At 39.2% G+C, this 10,234-nt stretch overlaps 1 protein-coding gene and 1 long non-coding RNA gene across 2 annotated transcripts in view; one reads left to right on the plus strand and one right to left on the minus strand.

Annotated features, from left to right (window-relative positions):
• LOC104967573 (carboxypeptidase Q) overlaps positions 1–10,234 on the plus strand; it is a gene marked incomplete at its 5' end in the record, with an annotated part of 309,328 nt that overhangs the window by 100,746 nt on the left and 198,348 nt on the right. The window lies entirely within an intron of this gene.
• Positions 6,147–10,234, minus strand: part of LOC104967562 (uncharacterized) — a 20,539-nt gene continuing 16,451 nt past the window's right edge. Inside the window, exon 3 of the long non-coding RNA XR_800743.1 lies at positions 6,147–6,915. This is a non-coding gene — a long non-coding RNA (uncharacterized lncRNA). The remainder of the gene's footprint in view (positions 6,916–10,234) is intronic.

Below are 10,234 nucleotides of genomic sequence, written 5' to 3' on the forward strand. Positions count from 1 at the left end.
CCGTGCATGGTAAAATATCTGGATTAAGAGGTTGCTTTTTCTTTGCACAGCATGAAAGAAAGGCCAAATGGGCTGTGATTTTAGTATTTTTAAGCAGAGGTCAATCATTTGTATGGCCCTCGGAGGATGTTGGAAAAATGTAAATGGCCCTTGAGAGGAAAAAGGTTCCCCACCCCTGATCTATGGGGTCAGGTCGTTTTCCTTTACTTAATTTCATTTTATCTTTATGAAACATCTCTAAATGTTGTGTCTTTAGGTGTTAGGCCTGTATAACACCATCAACCCTGAAGCTTCGGCATCGCCCTGCTGCGTTTCCCAGGACCTGGAGCCCCTCACTATCCTCTACTACATCGGCAAGACCCCCAAAATAGAGCAGCTCTCCAACATGAAGGTCAAGTCCTGCAAGTGCAGCTGAAAAAACTTACAAAGCAGCACACACACACACACACACACACACACACACACACACACACACACACACACACACACACACACACACACACACACACACACACACACACACACACACACACACTCAGTGGATTTGGATATACATGCAGTCCAACTGGACTATTTGCTTGGTTTGCTGGAGTATGGTGGTACAGAACAATTCAATGCGAGCACAACAAACAGGAACAGTGTTGTCATGATACCAGAAACTTGACTTATATACTGTACCAATACAGTACAAGTACAATTGAGCTTTACATTATTTGAAAGTAACATTTATTTGTACAACTAACACATAAAATGATGATAGCACTTGCAAACGACAAGCTATTACCCCTGCTAACCAAACATCAAAAGGCTTTTTATACATATTGAACCTACTTCTCCCAGAAGAGTGCCAATGCAGGTATTTGCTCGTACATGAGTCTGACATTGCATGAATTAGTTTGTTCTTATGTGGCCAAGCAAACCAAACTAAAAGTATAACTGCCCTTATATTTTATTTGTGCAGCTTAAACCATGAACTAATGCAAGAGAGGCTTTGAGGACTTTCACTGCTGTCTTGGTTGCTAACTAAATATTGGTTTCAAAAGATTTGACTGTATTGAATAAAACCTAACTGATGAATCGGACAGTATGAGCTTATCACAGACTAATAAAGATAACAGTCTTAAAGAGGCCTTATTCTGCTTTTCGGTTTTTTCCCTCTCCTGTAGTGTGTTCTAAAGGTGTTTATACATGTAAATGGTCTACAAAGACTACAATCCCTGTGTTCCCTCCAGAGGGAGTTTCTCTCCCACACACTCCTCCCTGCCTGAAACGCCTCAATTGGAGTCCTTTGTTTACTTCAGTATCATAATGACATCACTATGTAACTCACGTTCTATTGGCTCCAATACATTGTACGTGATAGGCTAAGGGGCGGGACATCTCTAAGCGGTTTACAAATCACAAAAGAACCGACCAGCTAACCGATCAGAGCAGACTGGGCTCTGGTTTCAGACAGAGGGTGAAAAGAGGTGCCGCAGCACAGGCAGTATGAGAAGAATAAAGAGCTTTTTGAACATTAAAGCATGTCACAGGAGAGCCACTACAATTGTCCTCTTATAACTTTCCCTGCTAATACAATTTCAGCTGGCAGAACACATTTGATAACAACACACACACACACACATACACACACACACACACACACACACACACACACACACACACACACTATGTCAATATCCCTTTTTGCATTTTGAAGGCCCTGTCACTATGCATCACCTCACATGATTGTCACACCGAGAGTAAGGCAAACACTGGAAATATAAGTGATCTATATGAGAAATAAGTCCTGAAATGTACCCAGCCCCACCACTAACACCCCCCACCCCATCAGCCCTCCACAGTATTCACAGTCACACCATACCGTGTCCTCATTTCTGTGTTTGTCTATCCTTTTGGTATCCTTTGGAGTTTTATAAATCTTGTTATTTTGTTTGCTATTTAAAATAAATCTGTTTATAATTTAGCACCCTGAAGAGTTTGACCCAGTCGATAATTGGAATCAACCTCACACTGATGATGTCCATATATGTATGTATAATATCTACTTCATTTTGTGATTTAAAGATGTTAGGAAAGGATTATGTTGAATAATGCATGAGCCACCATTAGAGAATTACATGGAAGCTCTTTGAAGGATAATCCCGGTTTATTATAACAATGGTCTAATTTTTGCAGTTAGACATCATTTCCATTCAAACATTAGAAATCAGTGAAACCTGATTTCTTTGTTGGCCGCAGAGTTAGTGAAGGAGTCGAATATATTTGTCACAATGGGATTTAATGTCCTGACCCTAACCCTCACTTCAGATAAAGATGAAGATGACATAAGGCTGTGTGTCCACAGAGTGTGTTTACTGACAGAAAGGTGCCAGGGAACGCTTCAGAGCAGCATCTTATCTTCCTATTGCAACAATTTATTAATCACCCCCTTGTATGACAGACTAGTATCGCCCCATTGTCTTTCATCATATTTTTGTGCTACTATCTATTTGTTTGACATTGTTAAGTCACCATAGTCACCAACCAAAGGAAGTCATTCCAAAAGCGTTAAAGCGGGAATGATGATATCTGTTGTAAACAACGTGTACGGCAAATTCAAGACTGAAAACTCAGAAAGAGATGCTCTGTGCTCACACGCCTTAAGGGACCAACCAAGATTGAATCCTTCAAAGTAAAATGATCTCTCTGGAGTTTTTGTAACAAATAAATAAACGGTTGTTTAGCTTTGAAGACAGTTAAAGGACGTCAAGGGTACGACTGTTTTTTTACACAGTATACAGACCCACTTTGAACTGGACCCACGACAGTGTTCAGTGTGTATTTTCACAGTGCATTGAGAGAGTATTATTGATATTTTAGCAGTGCTCACTTTCATTTTGACCCCGAAATAAAGTGTTTTAAATCATTTGGAAATAGATTGCCTGTTTCGGCATGTTTAAAGTAGTAACCGTGTTCCCAGATATCTACAACTAGAATATAAAAATATATACAGCGCAGAAGTATGCAAGTAGCCTGACTTTTAGCAGGGAATTTTATCCTGACATTTCATCATTTGGTGTCCGGATTTTTCATTTATTGTGTGCAAGATAGAGTCGGCTCATTTGAGTTCTGATATTGAACAAACCATAACAGATGGAATACGTACATTTGCCCCACAATCAATATATGTGGGAATTCTGAGTAAGTTGAGACAATCAAATCAAACTCTAAACCATCAAAGGAAACGCCAGAAAACCATGCAAACTGCACACAGAAAGCCCACCAACTATAAACATTAGAGCCACTGCAAACCGGAATCATCCTTTTGATTTTATGTGCACACAGAATCTTGCTGTTGTATCAAGAACAACGTTCAAAGAACAGAGGTGTCCTTCATGTCCCATTTGGTTTGTTTGGCAGAAATTGATATCGAACAATTCGAGACTTTCCCCACATTGAGAACATTTAAAGAAGTGAGGACATTTCCTAAACTTTAGCGGTACAGCGGTGCCCTCTCGTGCGCTCAGCACAGCCACAAATGAAGGTCTAGGTTCAGAGACAGAAGTAGCTGATAAAAGTTTTTAAAAGGTATTAATGAAGAGTAGGTATGACATTGAAAAACATATGTATCCAGCCGTTGACAGGCACTGACTGGTTTGTACACTGAAAAAACTGAAACATTGTCTTTAATTAAATGTATTGAGTCAACACATTTCACATAACTGAACTAGGTTAGTTTAAAAGCAATACTATTAAGTTTAAATAGCAAAAATACGAGGTTCAACTTAATATTATTGCTTTCAACTAACCTAATAGAGTTATGTGAAGTCTATTGACATAATAGATTTCATTAAAGTCAATGCTTCAATTTCTACAGTGTACAGTCATTGTGTGTCGTCATACTGTTAATATAACAATTGTATTTCACCCATACATTTGCTGTCTGTCCATCATTATCTTTTTTATTTCTTTTACAAAAAAAAATTGCACTGATGCTGTTTTATTTTCAAAGTATTTAGTGTCCTGTGTGAACCCCCCCTTTAATGACGGGAGGAGAGTTGACCCCCAGCACCCCCCCGTGGACTCGCTGTGCAGCAGAAGACAAGAGAGCTAGGCACCTAGTTTATCACAACAGAGCTGTTATTTGTATGTGTATTTGTTGTTGTTTTGATGATGATGATGTTATTGTGACCCACAAAGCTGTATTGTAACACATTGTTGTGGTGCTCAAGTGGTAAATAAATTATTTAAGTGTCAAGGGAATTTTGTGTTCTGTGTGTACTTTCTGAAGCGGATGTGTGTGTAGTAAACTTCTGGGTCTGCTTGCACCAGAACATGATGACCCAACTGTCCAAAGAACAGATTCAGAGTCAATAACAGAATGATTTCTAAGGATATGTCATATTCTTTACAATATAAAGAGGTTGTATTGGATGACTGGTTTTCTTGAAATTAAACACTTTTAAAAAACGTTTTTTACAGATTCAGAACAATTAAAACTTAATGATTTAACTGAATTTCAGATTTCTTTAGTTCAGCAAAAAAAGATTTTTCCAGAATATATACAAAAATGTTTTTGCTTTAAAGCCGTGGTTCTCAACTGGTCAGGCCTCTTGACCCACTTTTTCCAATGTCAATAAATCGCGACCCGAAATTTTGAACCACTCAAATCTATTCAACAAAAAATTGTGATGTAATATATACACTTTTCAGCATACAATATTAATTAAAGTGAAGTACAGTGCATATATCCCTTCACATAACTAAAGTACGCTTTTAAAAAAGGTTCAATGAGATGATGGAATCAAAGCTGAACTGTATTATAAAAAGGCACACACGCTGAGTTATTCTCCGTGGGACTTCCGGCAACAATCTTGATGCTGATTGTCCAGAAGACTCGAAAAAACATCAGCAAAGAAGTTTTATTGAGAAAATGATCACCACGTGACAGAAGTTTTCAAAACCGTTTATGGTCTCCGGTACTTCCAGTACACAGCGTTAGAAAATCGGGCCTTAAAAATAAAAGTTTGACTTTTTTCCACAAAAAAAAGAATTTCAATTTATTTTTTCTTTACTCACACATGTAGTCAGGATTGAAATGTGGAATTATTTACCAAACAATTCAAAAGGCTGTATGAACATCCTGAGGTTTAAGAAAATGTATTGAAATTCTTTTTTAAAAGACGGTAACAAGATGTCCGGTAACCAGTTTTGCTGATGGAAGATTGTTGTGTTGAGTATTTTCTTTCTTTTTATCAGGTTACTTGTTTTAGTTTTTTTTCAATTTACTGAAAAAGTATGTTAATATAGGCAGCGGTGATTGACTGACCATCTATTTTTAAATAAGAGGTAACATAAGACTTTTTTCTCCCTGTTCCTTTCCATCATGGGCTGTATAAACTGATCAAAGTTCACTGAAGAAACTGAAACATTGACTTTAATTAAATGTATTATGTCAACAAGTTGAAAGGAACAATATTACATTTTAATAAAAAATAGTAGGTTCAACTTAATATTATTGGTTTCAACTAACCTAATACAGTTATATGAAATGAGTTGACATAATACATTTAATTAAAGTCTTCTGTATACATGCATATGTTTACCATGAGTGTCACAAAATAAAAAAGAAATTGTAAGCTCCTCTCTCCAGTCTATCCTGAAATGATACAATTATTAGTTTTAGAGGACACTGATGGGACGGATTTATCCTGTACTAACATGACGCTGACAGGACAAATGAGTGATTGGTGGGGTGAAGAGCAATGGGAGTGAGATCAGCACAAAGAGTGTGGGAGGTTTTTGTCAGCTGTGGAATGAGGCTCCATTAGAAAGAGGTCTGCACCTGTGATAAATAAAGAGCGTGTGGTCCCGGCTCTGTGTGGTTCCTGTCCAGGGGAGAAGACCCGAGGAGAGCCTGGCACCGGCTCCCAGGCCTAATCTGGACCTCCACGAATCATATATATAAACTTGAAACTATTGCAGTGTGTCATCATCACACACACCCCTGCTGATGTGGGTTAGAGAACAGTTTGATGATTAATCAGCCTTTTACCAGTCAATATGTTTTAAATCTGATACTGTAAACAATGATTTGGGTTTGTCAGAGTGCTGAAGGAATTTGTACATGAAGCATAAAATTCAGAAATCAGAGTTGATCAGGCTTAGAGAGAAGTGTTTTACTTGAAATGGGATTACGTAATCAGGATACACAAAGAAGGTAACAGTATTCCCTTATAGTCACATTGTAAAACGTAGCTAGTAGCAACACGTGTCAATTAAATGTAGTTGAGTAAGAATTACCATATTTCCCTTGGAATTGCAGTGAAGTAGAATTATAAAATAGCAGATAATGGAAATACCCAAGTACATGTACCTCAAAATTCTACTTCTGGGATACTAGCATGATTACAATATTTGAATACTTTTTAAAACACAGAATGATACATTAAAAGGCACATGCTTACACATTAAAATTGTTTTTCAATGCATTAGTTGGACACCTGATTTAACAAAAAATGCTGTTTACGCTTTTAATTCATGTACTAAACAAAAAGTTCTGTAAACTATACTACACTAAACAAAATGTCTGGAGGAGAATACAGTCCATTTAATCTGGAATCATTAGGGCTGTATATTTCCTGTACTTGGCTTACGTTTTCTTCTTTGACACTATAGGTAGACACCTGATCTGTAAACATATTGTGGAAGTTCTTCATACTGGTTTAAACTTAAAAAAACAAACACATATTTCGTTTTTTATGAAAGGACTATTTTTGTAACATTTGAGAGTGAGTGAGAGCTGTGAACAATGGATCATTAGTAATAAAATGGTGAAACAGGAGCTTCACAGTAGCGCTGCTCACTGCTCAGCGACACGAGGGGACTGGACTGTGTGAGCGGTTTTCCTCCCCTGGATCCTCCTTCAGTTAACTGCAGGAAACAATAAAGCGTTTTACATTAAATGCTTTGAGGAAGACTTTGATCTGAAGCACAAACAACTCCATAACCCACTGAGGTAAGGCATGACATTTTTCACTTATGTTAGGGTTTAATAAAACACAGTGACAGGACATAGGCAACTCCCGCAAACATTCACACCATGCAATAAAAAAGAACAAACATATTAAAGAGGTACATTCAAAGTAAGGCCATAACAAGTATAGTAATTGAGACTTTTGTACTTAAATTACTTAGATCAGTCTTTGAGAGTAACAGAAGATAATGTAACATTGTCACATTATTAGGATATGATAATGATGAATCTGAAACCGTACAGAAAAAGAGGCTTCATCAGATTACATAAAGCAAAATGGGAATAACTAGCAGGATAACAATCTTAACATACATTTTTAAATAAAGAACAATAAACTACCATTATATGGCAGTATGCCCTGCCCTCTAATGTGAGAGTTTTCGCTATAGTTAAAAATATCACATTGAATGTGTATAGACCCTCCAGAAAAACGCGGGCAAAAATGCTTGATTATGCGATTAAACATGCGGGGTTTTTATGTGATTTTATGCGGTGAAATTGCGGGAAGTTGCGAAATATGCGGAAAGTTGCGAAATATGCTAAATACGCGGGAAAAAAGAATAAAAACATTTTTAAATATTGGGCTGTCTTATTTATTCTCTCTCACACACAATCTGCCACTAACGTTAAACCCCTTTACTATTCAATTAAACAAATTCAATGTTTATTTATTGTAAAAGCAATTGGGCTATTTTAATCTCACACACACCCACCCCCCCACACACATACTTCTCCGCCTCATTCTGTTTTCATTTACTCGTTCGTTATCTGACCAGCTTCAATCTTGTAGGCCAGGGGTTCCCAAACTTTTCCATGCCAAGGCCCCCCAAAAATCATTAGCTTCTGGCCGGGGACCCCCTTTGCAAACCCACCAACAATGCTACAAAATATGTCACACATCAACTTTAAGAACGTTTTTGTTACTTTTATTCTCTATTCAATACTGTAATTATTACATTTGTTTAGCATGAGAATAATATTAACAATATGTTTTGTTCCACCACAATGTTTTTCTTATTATAGACACTATGTTGCAATACATTTTACCCTACAGAAAATATATTTACATATGCAAGAGTTTTTTTTTTGTCTTTCTTGCATTATGTCTTCAAAAGTTTTCAGTCAAAAAAGAAAAAAAATCTATTAAACTGACTTGGTTCTGTAAGTTCAACACTATATTCCCACTGAATAACAAACCTTTCAACAAACTGTTGATGATACAAAAACAGAAAAAAGAAACCAAACCTCTCTTTTGTGTGTGTGTGTGTGTGTGTGTGTGTGTGTGTGTGTGTGTGTGTGTGTGTGTGTGTGTGTGTGTGTGTGTGTGTGTGTGTGTGTTGGAAGTGACAGACAGTGATCACACTAGTGGGAGGGATGGGCTTGGTGGCTCCTACACAGTCTGTCAAGCCTGGGCTTAAATGTCTGTCAGTGCCATACGCATGTCATTGTCACATGTAGAACGTGCTCTATGTTTAGTTTTGAGTACTTTAAAGTTGAGAAAAGGCCAGACTCACACAAGTAAGATTGTATGCAAAAGGGAGAAGGCATTTCAGTGCCCCGTCAGCCAAGGGGGATAGTCCTTTCTTAACATGTGCCAGTAGTTAGACAGGGGAAGCAGCCTCAAAGTTTAGTTTTTTAAATTCCCTGAAGGTTTGTCCATCTAATCAGCTCCTCCTGTGACTTTATTGTCCAAACTAGAACCGACACCGGGGGAAAAGGGTTCCTAAAGCCCAGTTTAAATGTGTGTTTTCAAGGTCAGGGGAAATAGTCTTTTAAAATATCCTTGGAGGTGCTCCAGTGGGACTGGATCAATTGGAGGAGATGGAGCCCAAAATCATCACATGACAGCAGCTCCTGGTGAAGTAGTGGGAAACATCTCTGTGATCCCTCCTGGAGCTTGTTTGACCACAGCATAATTTCTTTTGGAAGCACGCACTTTTGTCTTGCCACCTGCAGTATGTAACCGTGTCACGTCCCTTGCATGCTTTGGTTTCAGTACATTTAGATGGCAGAAAAAATGTCCTGACATGTATGCCAAAGTTTGCGGGATCCAGGGTTGCATCAGTGAACCGCCTCTGCCAGCTGATGCTTTCGCAAGAGGAGAGAACTCTCCAACCTCCCTCGCCAGCTCATAGACACGGGTTACAAACTGCGGCCCCGTGACCAGCCAGCGCACGTTTGAGTGAAGCAGCAGCCCCTCAAAACGGGCGCCCCATTCTCATTACAAAGCAGGGTAAAACAGTCTGTGTGTTCACAGGGGCGGGCTTATAAAATTCACCACTTGTACAACCTCCTGTAGTACCTGATTCAACTCGTTATCCCATCCTTTTTGCTAGCAAGTGCCTCACAGGTGGAGCATGCAGTGGTGTGGCGGACTAACATGCGGGCTTTCTGCTTTAATGAGAGCGGTCACTCCACCTGTCCTTGCCGGTGAATTGCCGCGGCTCCGTCCGAAACACACCCCCACACAGCGGGCCCCAGTTCCAATCCGTTAGACTCGATTGTAAGTCGTCCCAAAACTTGAAAAATATTCTTTCCCCAGTGGTTCTTCTTTTCAAAAAGGTGCTTTACAAAACAGTATTTTCTCGACAAATCTCCTCTCCTGGGAAACTTAAATCGAATGTTACACAAGCAGGTTGGCCTCATTCGATATGTCTGTGCTCTCATCTAGTTGAAGAGCGAAGATACTCGCTGGCTCTCACCGCTCCAAAAGCTGCGCAGGATACGTTCCTGCGCCAGTCACCAAATCGTCGGCTGACGGTGTTGTCCGAGAGTGGGACCAGCGGTCAATTTTTTGCAGCATCCTCGCCAAGCAATTCCAGGGACAATGTCTTTGGTAGCTGGTAAAAGCAAATCCTCTCCGATTGTGTGCAGGTTTTTTTTGCACGAGCAATGTGGTATGAAGCTAAAATGATGCCTTCAGGCACGCTTCATGGGAACGGTGCTTGCTGGTGAATGCAGCAGATTGCCGTGGCAAATGCTCCCTCTTTACTCCTTGAAGAGTCTTGCCGTTTTTTTCGGCCTCTGCCGGATGTTTTTGCCATCAAGTGACGCTGAAGTTTCGACGGTTTTAAACACTCGTGTTGGGGGTCTCCAGACAGAGCACACACTTTGGCAATCATGGCCATTTTTCTGGTATGGCTGTAAAGCCATACTTAATGTACGCTGCCACAGATACCTCTGTTTTAATTGGCAGGAGTTCTGTAGTTTTTTTGC

The sequence above is a fragment of the Notothenia coriiceps genome, unplaced genomic scaffold (assembly GCF_000735185.1).
Source record: "Notothenia coriiceps isolate Sejong01 unplaced genomic scaffold, NC01 NC01_scaffold00037470, whole genome shotgun sequence".
Lineage (NCBI taxonomy): Eukaryota > Metazoa > Chordata > Actinopteri > Perciformes > Nototheniidae > Notothenia > Notothenia coriiceps.